Source organism: Dendrobates tinctorius, unplaced genomic scaffold (assembly GCF_039654945.1).
Source record: "Dendrobates tinctorius isolate UK_male_01 unplaced genomic scaffold, ASM3965494v1 ptg000046l, whole genome shotgun sequence".
Classification (NCBI taxonomy): domain Eukaryota; kingdom Metazoa; phylum Chordata; class Amphibia; order Anura; family Dendrobatidae; genus Dendrobates; species Dendrobates tinctorius.
The window spans coordinates 28,553,230-28,569,408 of NW_027361714.1; the positions used below are offsets into that span (position 1 = coordinate 28,553,230).

General features: G+C 41.4%; 1 protein-coding gene across 13 annotated transcripts in view; it reads right to left on the minus strand.

Moving 5' to 3' along the window:
- The window catches only part of PTPRK (protein tyrosine phosphatase receptor type K), a 445,942-nt gene that overhangs the window by 320,994 nt on the left and 108,769 nt on the right, over positions 1–16,179 (minus strand). The window lies entirely within an intron of this gene.

A 16,179-nucleotide genomic window follows, 5' to 3' on the forward strand; every position in this document is an offset into this window, starting at 1 on the left:
CAAAAGACATACAGATCTTCTTTACTGGCACTTGTGAAAATTCCAAACATCCACATTGGCTTAGAACAATCAAGCACCTTTAGTCAAGGTCATGAGGCATCAATGAACACATCAGTGTTCATTATCACTCTAAGGCCAAGTCATCCCAGATGTTTTGAATTTTAACATGTACCAATAAAGAAGACTTATGTCCATGGATCTCTCTTGCTTGCTGACACAGCCACATGCGTAAAGTGAGCGCTTCAATGCAATCCTATGGCAGCGGAATCGCCGCGATTCCGCAGACATAATGGACATGCTGTGGATTTTACCGCTATGCGATTCGGCAGCGGTAAAATCCGCAGCATGGGCACAGCAACTGCAGAATCCCATAGGATTGCATGGGGATGCGTTTTGTTAGTGGGTTTTTTAGCGTTTCCACTGCGGGAAAAAAGCGGCAAAAACGCAACGTGGGCACACAGCCAAAAGTGACAATACCACAATGTGTTTACTGGCAGTAAAACGGCATCAGGTTGAAAACCTAAACACAGAAAAGCTAGTTCTATTTTCCCCTTGTGACCCAACAATACTTTGCCCTCGAAGAACCTAATTCTTGTTTTCCTTTTTCTAGACAAGTGTTTGTGAATGTGGTGAATCAGTCAGACAGTGCTGCTGCCGGATAACCTAGGGCTTCAGGCAAAATAGGGAAGGAAAACTCTCTTTGTCAAGGCTTCTGAATGCAATTTTTGTCATTCTGTCTTCAATAGGTGTTCTAGGACAAGATAAAAAATGGGATACAAAGGAAACAAACACTGACAAATATGACACTATGCTCAATGCAAACATTAGCACTTCTTAATAACGGCTACATTGTACCTTTTCGTTACCAGAAATCATGTATAAACTCCAATAGGAAAGAAAACTCGTGACCAATCTAACTTTTATATATCCAAGAAGTCCCAAACTCAGGGATGTCATCCAGAGAGGAGCCTTGGTCATGAGACAAAACGAGCACTTACTTGTACATTAGCGGCAGAAGGAATAATAATAAGCAAAAATAATAGATTATAGGTAAACAACTTACATTCATTTCTATGGGAATCAAACAGCTGCTAAGGGGTCAACTTTATCACTTCTATTTTGATCACATTCTCCCTCCCTTTTTATTTAGGCTGTGTCACATCTGCGTTACTACTTTCCTTAGGAAAACAAAATCCCTGACTTGACTGATACAGAAGACCACTGAGTGACCATCATCGGCACTGGCATTTCACCAGAACGGCGCAGCGTGCTGCTTAATTATTTTGGCTGGCGCTTCTTAGGTGGAATCTGCCAGAGGCTTTGTTGCAGATGTGCAAACAGGATGAAAAGAAAAATAAATAGATTTGTTTTATTTATCGTCAAAGAAGTCAATAGAGATTGCATTAAAAAAATGTAGAATAATTGGCTTCATCAACACAAGTCAAACAGAATTTGTGTTAAAAAAAAAAAAAGGGTGGGGGAGAGCTCAGACTGATGTACCAGATTTTAACCATTGGCATCCACCAGGCACTATTGGTGTTAGAGCTATCAATTCCATTTTTCCTGCTTCTATGCTGCAAAAGCGAAATGAAGTGCAAAGTGAGGATATGAGTATATGATATGCATACAATCAGTCATAAGGACTTTTCACAGAACAGTTTATTTTGGATATACCATCTTGGTTAAAATTCAGATAGGGACAATTTTGTATGGGATACTTTATATAATCACATAATAAAAAGAAAGGACTTGCATAAAGTGAACACTGCTTTGTGTGTGTTTCCTCCACCACCCCAACGCACGTTTCAATGTTATCTTCGTCAGGCGGTGTGTGAGAAAATAACATCGAAACGTGAGTTATGTGCACCATGTATTTATATTGGGAAAAGTATCGTGGAAAGTTAGAATTGTCGGATTAGGCTATGGTACCTAAACTAATGTTTGACTTTTTTTTTTTTTTTTTTTTTTTTAAGTGCTCCCAACATTGTGTATAATTATTTAATGGCTTTAAAAAGGAGAGCAGCCTCTGTTTTAGTTATCCTATTAAATTGGATTGGTTTTTGTTTTAATATAGTACTAATAAAAGTATTTTTATGGACTTACTATACTGACATTTTTATTGATAATAATAATAAATTTTATTTTACCATTTGGTGTACATACGATGGTTACTGCATTGTTGCGGCGACCAAAAAAACGCAATTCTAAAATTTTGACTTTTTCTCGTTACACAGTTTACCGATCTGATTCTTTTTATATATTGATCGAGCGATTCCGAACGCGACACTACCAAATATGTGGGGTGTTTTTAATTGTTTTATTTTTAATGGAGTGAAAGAGGGGTGATTTAAAGTTTTTTTTATTTTTTAAATTTTTTTTTTACTTTACACTCACTTCAATAGTCTCCAAGGGAAACTAGAAGCTGCAATCATCTGATTGCTTGTTCTACACAAAGCAGGGCTTCAACCCTGCTCTGTGAAGCAGAAATGATCACTTGCTATGAGCACCGACCGCTGGGCAGCGCTCATAGCTATCCAGCAATAACAACCACAGAGGTCTTCTGCACACCTCGGGTTGACCTGCCAACCCATCGCCGACCCACGGTCATGTGACACCTGTGCCAACGGGTGGTATTAGTGTTGCTCCATTCGGCGCAATCGTGTTAAATGCCGCTGTCAGAGATTCACAGCAGCATTTAACAGGTTAACAGCCACGAGTGGATCACAATTCCACCCGCAGAATGTTAGGGGCACATGTCAGCTGATGCAAAAGATGTGGGCTCAGCGCCAGTGCCCACATCAAAGGGGGGAGACGCGACATGTGCTGCCGAACATGTGCTTCACATGTCATGAAGGGGTTAAAGGAGCACTCCTATGAAAATTTTTGTCCTCTTAAAATATTGCAGTCATATTATATAGCACTGTGTACTTACATTTGCTCATTTTGACTTTCTACCAAAATAAGTCTTCTGTTTTACATTAGGTCTATGACAACAGGTATCTGAATCCTTATAAGCTCTATGTAGAAACAGGAGATCAACTTTCCCTGTATGAGTTATAAGGCACTGCAAAAGTCCCTGGAAGGGGGGGGGGGGGAGGAGAGGAGGGAGCAGCTGGATGAGGAGTTGAAGAGGGGAATGATAAAGCCAGGGACAAAAGACTTCCAGTTTCTACATGGACCAGAGAAGAATTAGCAGGATAGAGAGGCAAAATGAGCAATTGTAAGCACACAGTGCTATATAATATAATGACTGCAATATACTAAGAGAATAAAAACTTTGATGGTATGAGAAGTGCTTCTATAAGCTAGACTTAGTCCATGTTGCATTAAGCCAATACTCTCTGGCTATGTTGTATTTGGCTGTGCTCTGTGTAGAAGGTCCATCTGACTAAGGTATAATAATAAATTTTACTTCTATAGCGCTGACATATTCCGCAGCACTTTACATTTCAGAGGGGACTTGTACAGACGATAGACATTACAGCATAACAATAATCACATAGATCATAACAGATACCAAGAAGAATGAGGGCCCTGCTCGTAAGCTTACAATCTATGAGGGAAAGAGGTAGACACGAAATGTGGGTGGTAACAGTTGCCCTGATTGTATGGACCAGCCATAATGTTAAGTGTGTAACAGTACCGACACAGAGGGCTAATGGATGCATAAAGCATGTGGGAACATGATGCAGGCAACCTGGTTATGGTAAAACTTTTGACTGTGCCACACAGGGATAGATTAGGTTAATGTGTTGAGACGGTAGGCCAGTCTGAATAAATGCGTTTTCAGGGCACGCTTAAAATTGTAGGGATTGGGGTCTAATTGTATTGACCTGGGAAGTGCATTCCAAAGAATTGGCGCAGCACGTGTACAGTCTTGGAGACGGGAGTGGGAGGTTCTGATTGAGGATGCTAACCTCAGGTCATCAGCAGAACGGAGGGCACGGGTAGGGTGGTAGACTGAGACAAAGATGTAGGGTGGTGCTGCGCCGTGGAGTGATTTTGGGGGTGAGGGTAATAAGTTTGTACTGGATTCTGGAGGTATAGTGAGGCACAGAAGTTCTTTACAATTGGGACCATAATGAGTTTTCCAGTTTAGTCGCTTTGAAATACCACCACCACATACATAGGTCAAAAAATACTGAAGACATAGGTGATTGACAACTCCAGGAAACATGACAAATATTTCAGTCGGTCACCAATAATCTCCACCATTGAATCACTAATTACAGCTTTCAAGGTGTGTTGGCTTTCTGGCTCTGGTAGAGGTCGTGAACCAAAGAGTGCTCCTCATATGTTAAACAAATCTAGGCTATCTGTAGTTGCATTTCACAGTCTACAGAGGTTTCTGAAAAGAACCCAAGATATTTTATGATATCAATAACACTCTTCGTCTTCTGGACAAAAAGGCCTTAGGCAAGAATGGCTTCAGGCAAACTCCAATCTGCTCTTTCCTGTTCAAGCAGAGCAAATGCAACATCTGCTCGCTAAATGGAGCAATTGTGTGTCAAGCAGCTCAGGGACTGGCTAAGCCTCTCTACCTCTGCCTGCTGTGAAACCGGTGGTCGGTTAAGTTTTCATGGAAGTGTACTAACACACAGGGAACACCACAGTCTATGGGGGTCTCATAATAGGTAAATATTAAATTATTAGAATTATAATGTTATGACAGTTTTGTGACAATTGCCATAGGTAAAGGATTAACCTAAAAAGCCGCAATGAAATCTAAAAAACACATTACAACTAGCCACAAACAAAAAAAAAAAAAAAAAAAATAGATGCCACATTTAATGTCCCTCCACAAGATAAAAGGCATGAACTGAAGTATGTGGCTCAACGTATCGACCCACATGGCATGGCATAAGGACATAACAGGAGCCACATTTAGAAAAGTAAAGTGCCATCTCTTTACCGTAAATAAGGGAACGCACAAGATACAGAATTTTACTGTGCACTTGTACTGCTGATAAAACAAAGACACCTTGATTATTGGAGCAAGCTTATGTCAGGTCCCGCTTTCCTTTTTGCTAAGAACGGGATGTAAGGGATAACGTTTCTCCATGTGAGAATGACAATCCAGGCCTGGCAGTCAGAGTGAGGAGACTTATAGGCCCATCTATGCTCCTCTGGGAAATTATATATGCAAATTGCCTCATCAGAGAGTGAGTCCTTGAACTCTAGTGCCACCTATTGGAAGTAGCAACCCTAAAAGTCAATATGGACCCTTTAACAAGCCTTGCCATATGACTTTGCATAGAAGCCTAACCAGAATCTAGAGATCAAGTCCTCTTCCTTTCTGTAGAGGTAATTTGCATATTTAAATTTCCAAGAGGAATACAGTCATATGTTAAAATTTGGGCACCCCTATTAATGTTAACCTTTTTTCTTTATAACAATTTTGGTTTTTGCAACAGCTATTTCAGTTTCATATATCTAATAACTGATGGACTCAGTTATATTTCTGGATTCAAATGAGGTTTATTGTACTAACAGAAAATGTGCAATCTGTATTTTAACAAAATTTGACCAATGCAAAAGTATGGGCACCTCAACATAAAAGTGACATTAATATTTCGTAGATCCTCCTTTTGCAAAAATAACAGCCTCTAGTCGCTTCCTGTGGCTATTAATGAGTTCCTGGATCCTGGATGAAGGTATTTGTGACCATTCCTGTTTACAAAACAATTCCAGTTCAGTTAAGTTTGATGGTCGCCGAGCATGGACAGCCCGCTTCAAATCTTCCCACAGATGTTCAATGATATTCAGGTCTGGGGACTGGGATGGCCATTCCAGAACATTGTAATTGTTCCTCTGCATGAATGCCTGAGTAGATTTGGAGCGGTGATTTGGATCATTGTATTGCTGAAATATCCATCCCCTGCGTAACTTCAACTTCGTCACTGATTCTTGCACATTGTTGTCAAGAATCTGCTGATACTGAGTTGAATCCATGCGACCCTCAACTTTAACAAGATTCCTGGTACCGGCATTGGCCACACAGCCCCAAAGCATGATGGAACCTCCACCAAATTTTTACTGTGGGTAGCAAGTGTTTTTCTTGGAATGCTGTGTTTTTTAGCCTCCATGCATAACGCCTTTTTGTATGACCAAACAACTCAATCTTTGTTTCATCAGTCCACAGGACCTTCTTCCAAAATGTAACTGGCTTGTCCAAATGTGCTTTTGCATACCTCAGGCGTGTTTGTGGCATGCTTGCAGAAACGGCTTCTTTCGCATCACTCTCCCATACAGCTTCTCCTTGTGCAAAGTGCGCTGTATTGTTGACCGATGCACAGTGACACCATCTGCAGCAAGATGATGCTGCAGGTCTTTGGAGGTGGTCTGCAGATTGTCCTTGACTATTCTCACCATTCTTCTTCTCTGCCTTTCTGATACTTTTCTTGGCCTGCCACTTCTGGGCTTAACAAGAACTGTACCTGTGTTCTTCCATTTCCTTACTATGTTCCTCACAGTGGAAACTGACAGGTTAAATCTCTGAGACAACTTTTTGTATCCTTCCCCTGAAAAGCTATGTTGAATAATCTTTGTTTTCAGATCATTTGAGAGTTGTGTTGAGGAGCCCATGATGCCACTCTTCATAGGAGAATCAAATAGGAGAACTACTTGCAAGTGGCCACCTTAAATACCTTTTCTCATGATTTGATACACCTGGCTATGAAGTTCAAAGCTCAATGAGGTTACAAAACCAATTTAGTGCTTCAGGAGGTCAGTAAAAAGTAGATAGGAGTGTTCAAATCAAGAAAATGATAAGGGTGCCCATACTTTTGCACCGGTCAAATTTTTTTAAATGCAGATTGCACATTTTCTGTTAGTACAATAAACCTCATTTGAATCCAGAAATATAACTGAGTCCATCAGTTATTAGATATATGAAACTGAAATAGCTGTTGCAAAAACCAAAATTGTTATAAAGAAAAAAGGTTAACATTAATAGGGGTGCCCAAACTTTAACATGACTGTATATGCGGTATTTTCGGATTACAAAATGCACCGGATTACAAGACGCACCGCATAATGGGAAAATATATTTTTTCAATAAAACGGTAGCAAGTCTCCTAATCCGCTTTTACGGTAGCTTATCTAGGAGGTGGCAGTGGTGGAGCGGGGTCCCAGGTGGCAGGGTCACTGCTGTAGGAAGCCGGTGGTGGAGGCAGGTGATGCTGTGGGTTCCAGGCTGGTAAGAGGTGGTGTTTGGCGGTGCAGGGGCTCCACCGACATTTTGTAAAAGTTTGGAGCCCCCACACTTTCCATGCTTTGCAATGCAGTGTACTTCGGGAAAATGGCCGAGGCGCCACATGCGCAAATGAGATCTCTGGAGACAAGATCTCTGTGCCAAGATCTCAATCTGCACATAAGCCGCATATAGCAGCCATTTTCTCAGAGTCCACTGCATTACAAAGCATGGAAAACACGGAGGCTCCAGGCAGTAACAAAACATCGGAGGAGCCCTCATACCACAGAATACCCCCTCCTACCAGCCTGGGACCCGCAGCATTATCCCATTCCTACCACCACAGTGACGGACCCTGCTTCAATGCAGCCAGTAAGCTACATTTGGTTATAAGATGCCCCCCCATTTTCCCCACAAATTTTTTGGGGAAAAAAGTGTGTTTTATTATCCAAAAAATAAGGCAAGTCTCCTCACTCTGACATGCCAGGCCTAGCTTGTCACTCTCCAGAAGGAGAAACATTATCTCTTAGATCCCAGACAAACGTCTCACCTAGCCAAATTAGATCTCATGACTTGCTCTGAAGAGGGGCAACACCCCGAAACACTATATGCAAATTGAGATTCTGGTTTGTCTTCTATCCGAAATCATGTGGCAAGTCTTGATAAAGAGTTGATATTGATTTAAGATTCCTACTTCCAAAAGATGGCACTAGATTTGAAGTCCTTTTCCTCTCTGAAGAGAAAGTTTGCATATGTACTTTTACTTAGAAAAACATTGAACATTAGAAAAACTAAGGAGGAAAACATGTTTGGGGAGTTTCCAGCTACTATTATCTTAGAACCATAAAACAAATATAATCCTTAAAACTCCATGCAACCTTGGTTCTATAAATGGCACAAACTGTTATGCATTACTGACATGCCTCGCCATAAATCAAGTGTTAAGCCAGGATCTCCAGTTACATATTTGGAGTAGATGAGGAGGGAGAAAAAAATGCAGGTTGCTAAACAAAAGACTATTGGGTTGAACAATAGGAAGATGTTATGGCCGGAACGGTCAATCTGTCCAACTCTTAAAAATCTTGGTTTTTTTCTTCTCCTGTGGGGCAAAGGTGTATGGCAGCATGTTACTTTCCTCATTACAAACTCTTATTACGTTTATCAGGAGTCAGGACAAATAGCTATATAAGGTGTTTGCACACCATTAGGTTGGATGTCCAAATTAGATTTTTCTCCTGTATTCTACATGTGGAGAGGAGGAAAGCCACAATCAGACATCTATAGCATCAAAAGCATACGGCATTTTGAAATTCAGCTGCCTGATCTTAGATACTCGCTGCACAATAGCAAGCGTCAGCCGATCATTCGGCTAGCAGCTGCCTCTCCCGACTCCTCCACACACAGGAGCACTAACTCTGCAGTTAGAGCTCCTGTGTTCGATAAGAGGGAGCTGCTGCCAGACGCCTCTGGCAGAGGCTTATTCCTTGAAAACAAAAAGATTGACCGGTCTAAAATCTGACAGGCCAGATCCTTATCTCCTCGGATATCAACTTTCGGGTGAAGTCGGGAGGGCCACATACACATTAAGGGCCCCGTCACACATAACGACTCACCAGCGATCCCGACAACGATATCAACGTGTCAGGATCGCTGTTAAGTTGCTATGTGATCACCGGTGAGCTGTCAGCTTCACCAGCGATCAGCACGGCGACGCCGAGCGCGCTGCATTGCGGTGTTCGTTAGTTACCAGCGCGCTGATGCAGGGAGCTGGTAACTAACGTACACATCGGGTATCCAAGGGGCGTGCGTCCCTTGGATACCCGATGTGTACGTTAGTTACCAGCTCCTTGCATCAGCGCACTGGTAACTAACGTACGCATCGGGTTTCTAAGGGACGCACGTCCCTTGGATACCCGATGTGTACGTTAGTTACCAGCTGATCGCTGGTCTCCCGCCTGTCACACGCAGCGATGCGTGCTGGTCAGCGGGAGACCAGCGACCAAAGAAAAGTCCTGAGCTTCCCTACAGCGCTCAGCGATACCGGCAGGGGGGCTGGTCGCTGATCGCTGTCACACACAGCAATCTCGCTGGTGAGATCGCTGTTGTGTCACAAAACTTGTTCGCAAAAAAATGGCAGTGTTGTGCATCAGTGTTTTTCGCGGAAGGATAAAGAAATTCCAAACCTTCCATCCTTTGCAATATTAAACATGGAGAGCACACGGATGGCACATGTGTGCTGCACAAATTTTTCATGGACCCATAGACTTGTATTGGTCCTTTTACACTCATGTCCCCTGCAGAGCTCCGTGTAGGAGTTGTATCGAATATATATCACCCAGCTGCCGATGAACACCGCCAGCCATGAGAAGAGGAGGTATTTAATCCGCATACATGACAAGCGAGCCATTAAAGATGGTGATCTTCTGGTTCCAGCTTCAGATTAGTGAGGTTGATGCAATGACGGTCCTACAAAGTTTGACTGCATGGATGCATCGGTCCTGGGCTGAAGCTGGCATGGTCAGGAGCTCTGCTGCTGTCTGCTCGCACGTTAGTGAAGGAGCTGTGGGGAAGCTCTCGGCAGGAGACGCGGCCACTTGTCATCCATGCTGCCAGAAGAAAACAAACGTGGCTCCATGCGTTTTGCATGGACACATGATCCGTGAAAAAAAAAAAAAAAAAACACGTCCTTGAGAATAGAACCACAGATTATTCCGGGTACGTGCTGTATCTGTGAAAAAATGGACACAGATGGCTATGGATCTTTACCGATCTGAGCATGAGAGCCTCAGCTTTCCCATGACTAGTCCGTGCACTGCGGTCTGTGATTGGATCAAGATCCACAGACGTCTGCATGAGCCCTTATACGTTCGGCTGACGTGACTAATATGTATGGTGGCCTTTACCATTTTATCTGTAAAATCACATTATGACATAGGAGTATCTACAGGACGGCTCTGCGTCTCATCTGAAGTCACCTCTTTTTCATTTCCATGCCGAGGTCACCCAACTGTATGGGTAAGGGGCTGCTGTGCACTCCGAAACTGCATGCAGTTCAGTAGGTGCTCTTACTGTACAACTATCAATGGTGATATCGTACAGATGGGACCTTTCAGAGGGCCACTATAAGCCTATTGCAAAATTACCAATCTATGAAAATTAAGCAAGTCGTAAAACTACGGCTCTGACTGTAAACAAATCTTTACAGCTTTAGTAACACAACAGCTGGTGACAAATTATTACACTTAATGAAAGCTACAAGTAGTACACATTTACATCAGACATCGTAAATTAAAAAGTAGTTTTGTGGAGAAAAAAAAAATCCTTGACACCAGCATTATTTGGATTATAATTCTAAGTATGATAAAATAGATACATAAAATTCTAATTATTTCATTCTACTTAACTGTGCCCTTCATAGTGGCACTGCGAGTTCGTAAAGAAACCATCATGATTAAGAATGCCTATTTTCTTGGCTATGGTCCTTGTCTTATTACTTTTCCAAAAGAGAAACAGCTGTAGGGTGACTAGTATAAAATTATCACAACCATCTCACAGCCTGTGGCTCCTTCTTGTGATTACCAGATTGGAAAAGAGTGTATATCATGGGTAAAGTCACAATCACAATCTACAGTGGCATGTAAATGTTTGGGCACCCCCGCTCAAAATTACTGTTATTGTGAACAGTTACGCAAGCTGAAGATGAAATTAGTTCTAAAAGGCCTAAAGTTAAAGATGACACATTTCCGTTGTATTTTAGGCAAAAAAAATTGTAATATATATTATATAGGGATGCAGCAATCACTCTTTTGGGTTGTGTTGCAGCCAATAGCACAGGGAACATTTCACAGGTAGAGGGAAGAATAAATTCAATGAAATTTCAACAAATTCTTGATGCCCACATCAGAACTGTGGAGTCTGTGTCCATTTTGGTGGAGTTGGTATAAAATGGACAGACTATGACTCCTAAAATATATAATAAATTGGGTACTACTGTTCAATGCAGGATGTGCTGTTTAAATTTCTTCATAATTTGGGAAAGTTATGAAAGGTCCTATAAAGGTCTCTTCTACTCCTGATCTAAAAATCTAGGCTTCTAGTTAAGATGAATCTGTGCTGCACTTTACGCACATGCTCAGTATGGCAGTGCTGTGGAGTCAGAGTCAGGGAAATTGAGGAGCTGGAGGTTTGGCTTACCAATTTCAGAGCCCTGGCAAACATAACATTTGTAAAAAAAAAAAAAAAAAAAAGTTGAAAAGACTATGGCTTCTATAAATGGATAATGAGCCTAAACACACGTCAAAATCCACTATAGACTACCTCAAAATGCGCAAGCTGAAGGTTTTACAATGGCTCTCACAGTCCCCTGATCTGAACATCATTGAAAATCTGTGGCTAGACCTCAAAACCTCAAAATAGCAGTGCATGCAAGACAACCCAGGAATCTCACATAACAGGGAGAATTTTCCAAGGAAAAATCGATGAAGATCCCTCATACAAGGAGCGAAGGACACTTGGCTGGCTGCAAAAAGTGTTTCCAAGCTTTGATACTTTCAAAAGGAGGTGTTACTAGGTACTAACCATGCAGGGTGCCCAAACTTTTGCATCGGCCCATTTTCCTTTTTGTAATTTTTAAAACGTAAATGTAAAAGTTGATTTTTTTTTTCATAAAATACAAAGGAAATGTGTCATCTTTAATTTTAGGTCTTTTAGAGATCATTTCATCTTCAACTTGCTTAACTGTTCACAATAATAGTAATTTTGACCAGGGGTGCGCAAAGTTTTACATGACACTGTATATTAAAAGTAATGTAGTAAAATTCAGAGTGCGCACACACAGTTTTCTTTTCGGTGCTAGCAAAATGGGAATGGATTCCCCATGTGCAAGAAGAAGTATTCGCTGCACATTTGTTTCTTGAGTAGGTGAAATAATTTTATTAAAGTGCTACAAGCATGTGCAAACATACATAGGTGCTCCTGAACAGCAACAGATGGTGACGTTTCAATTCACAACAATCTTTCACAGGAAGGAGGACATCTCATGTAGTGCTGTATTAAAAATAAAAAAAATAGAAATCTTGCAATTTTCACACTGGTCAAGAGGGCTTTTTCCTAGTTTCTTGTTGTTTAAGGAAACAACACATGTACATAGCAATAAAGGTCAGACCCCGATCCTCCTTTTTGTATTGAAGTATCTAATAAGCTTGTGTAAAGGTCATTGTGAAGGGAGGATGAGCATTGTAAGCCTGCCTCTGACAATATGGAGCCTTGCTGGAAACTCCTCCTTATAGACGGTTATTACAAGTCTATAAACGCCTCATTGGCCAGTGTGAAAATTGCATGATTGCCATTTTTTCTTAAAGAGCTAGAAGGTATTGGCCACTAATTTAGGGGGGGGGGGAGCAATACACTTTAGTTGTGTGAAAGCAACACTAGAGGCATTTTTGGACAACGTTAGTCTACTGTTTACAATTTTGTGAAATCATCTTAATGTTATGAGAAAAGATGGCTGTAAAGAGCAGCATGGCGATTGAGAGTGTCCCTTCCTGAGTAACAATGAGAAATACAGATAAAAAGACACGTGTAAAATGGATTCTACAGTAAACTGGTTGCATGCCCTGACAATACATTTCCCATGGGAAATTAAGAGGCTAAAGGTACTGTCACACTAAGCGATATCGCTAGCAATATCACTATAACTTGTGACGTTATAACGATATTACTAGCGACATCGCTGTGTCTGATACTTACCTCCGACCGGCTCCCCCGCTGGTCATCGCTGATCGTGCGAGAAGCTCCTGGACCATTCCTCGTCGGCCACTTCCTGCTGGGCTTCCTGTGGCCGACGAGCGACGCGTGGAGCTGGGCGGGAGGACGCAGGATCGCCGCGTCTGACAGGTAAGTAGCGACCCCCGACCCCTGCGATGTCGCTGGTGAGATCTGCCTGTGTGGCAGCTCACTAGCGACAACTTAGTCCTGTTTCACACTTCCGTTTTTGTGCCCGCCAAACGGATCCGTTTCCGTTTTTTTGACGGAAACGGATGCCAACGGATGCGTTTTTAAAAAAACGGATCCGTTTTTTTGACGGATCCGCGGTAACCGTAATGGAAGTCTATGGGACAAAAAAAACGGATCCTGCAAAAAATGGCGGATCCGTTTTTTTACGGAAAACAACGGATTTTGACGGATTTGAAAAAACGGAAGTGTGAAACAGGCCTTAGCGATGCACCAGCGATCCTGACCGCATCATATCGCTGGTACATCGCTAAGTGTGACAGTACCTTAACAGCGCATTTGATGTGTGATATAGAAGATTTCTGCAATAAAAAAAAAACAAAGAGGGCACATCCAGTAACTCAAAGACAAAACAAGGACCTCTTAATCAAAGACAGCAAAAACTAATAAAATAACACTAGGCATCAACGCTAACATTAAAGATATTATTTGCCATTTTTTGTCACACTTTGGCCTGAAATTTTATTAAAACTAATACATTTCTGGTTAACACTATCCCTCTTTCAAAATAGACTCAAAAGACTGATGAACATGTAAGCAAACATTCTTAAGTTTTTAGACCCTTCACTACATATGACATACATTTACATCATGTGTCATGTCCCTGTCTTAGATGGGACTTGCATGCCGAACCATCTTTCCCGGCACATAACACTTGATTCATTCAGTTATCATGTGTCCTTAACAGCCGCAGGTGGAGAAATCTCTGACAGCGGGATTTAACACACCCCGGCAGTGAGTGTGTCATTCTACACGCTCATGGGGCACTGACGGTTTGTCATGACAGCTGGGGTCTGCTGATGATCCCAGTGCATGTTATTAAGATCCACCAGTGAATGCCAGCCTGTGGTTTGCAATCATAGGAGATCGTGATTTCTGCTATACATAGCAGGGGCCTAGTAAATAGTTAGAAAAGTTTATAAAAAAAAAAAAAAAAATATATGAAGAAAAAAAAACCCACGAAAGTTCAAATCACCTCCCCTTTTTTGCCCCACTGAAAATAAAATATATTAAGAAATACACATTTATTGTCGGTGCGCTCAGAAATGTCCAATGTATCAGAATATAAAGTAAATGAACCTGATTGGTAAACCTCAAAAAAAACCAAAACAAAAAAAAAAAACAATTACGTTTTTTACCGCCACAAAATTGCTATAAAGTGCAATAAGAGGCAATCAAAACTTTGCATCTACCCCAAAATGGTATCAATAAAAATGTCAGCTCAGGCAGCCAAAAAATAAGCCATCACACTATCCCATGTCCTGAAAAATGAAAACATTACGGGTCTCTGAAAGTGGTGACAAAAGAAAAAAATATTTCTTCACTACTTCCAAAAAAACAAAAAAAACCAAAACTATGATAATGTTTGATATCTGCTTACTAGTATTGGCCTGGAGAATCATATTGCCAGATCAGTTTTACCGTACAGTGGACCTAGTAAATAGAAAACCTAAAAAGTAACTGTAGAATTGCTGGTTTTATTAATAAAACAAAAAAAAAAAAAAATCACCGCACAAAGGTATGGTGGGTATTGCAAAAAAAAAAACAAGCCATCATATGGCTAAAATGACAAAAAAAAATTAAAAAAAAGTTCTGGCTTTTCAAGAAGTGACGGAAAAATGGGAAAAAAAGGAAGAAAAAAAAACCAACGGAAAATCGCCCAGGGGTGAAGGGGTTTAATTGAATTTGACAGTAAGCTTAATCCTTTTAAGTCGTTCACATGGCAATGCAGGTAATATAAAGAAACTTGACTAAAATGATACCTTGTTATCTGCAATCTCATGTCTTACTGCAGAGAAATCCATATTTTTCTTAATATGAAGTTTAGCTGTTAAGATCTATGGGTGGGACATGGATCTCATTGAGAGTCTACCGCTGCAGCTTATTTTAAATAAAAGGGGGAGTTACCAGTGAGCGAGATGAAATGACTGCTGGTCTGCTCTCCTGATCTCACTGCAGAGCTGTGTATGATTATAACTAAGGCTAGTTTCACATTAGCGTTTACGGCCGCAGCGTCGGGCTGCGCACGGCCGCCGCTAAGCCCCGCCCCCTGCCAAGCCTCCGCCGGTAGCTCCGCTTACGGACGCATGACGCTGCATGCGTCCTGCGTCCCCTATCTTTAGCACTGGGGACGCAAGCCGTGCGCAGTATGCGTTTGGCGGCACATGCGTCCTTTTGACGCTGCACCGAGCGCACCAAATTGCAACCTGTTGCATTTGGCGCTGGTCAGCGCAGCGTTAAAAGGACACATGCGCCGCCAAACGCATACTGCGCACGGCCTGAGAAGTCTCACACTGGATACGCCACCCTTCAATTTAAAATAAGTTCTGAAGACAGATTATAATGCAGATCAGTGTGTCTACATAACAATAACATGGATTTGTCTGGAATAAAACATCAGATCGCAGGTACCAAGCTATCATTTTATTCAGCAGCCTATGACCTGCATGCCCACTTAGCTTAGAATGATTTAAAAAAAAAAAAAAAAACTCTACAAGAAGTAAAACAAGCAGACAAAAGTAGTAAAAAACAAAACAAAAAACATCCATGTACTGACATTCAAGAATCACGTTATTAGCCAACTGGGAACAGGAAACAGAACAGTCTCCAGAAGTGCAGCTCATAAAAAGATGGGATTTAAGAAATTAATTGTAGCACTAGAATATTTTATTTACAGGGAACATGAAGGTTTCTCAGCACTCAGTTTCACATTTTGTGGATGCCCTTGAAATACTATTAAAAATGCAGATGATCAATTGTTGAAAGCTCCCCATTCCACAACTGCCTAAAGAGCAATAATTCAGCTCAAGTCTTGCTTCTAAGTAATTTCTCCTTATCAAAGAAATGCATACTTCTCCTTGGAAATAACAAGTGGTTAGTCAGCCTACACAGATTACTGCTTCTCCAACAACCATACCATAGAATGTCATTAGCACACCTTCTGCTTCTTGTTTTTAATCTCCTGCTAACATTTA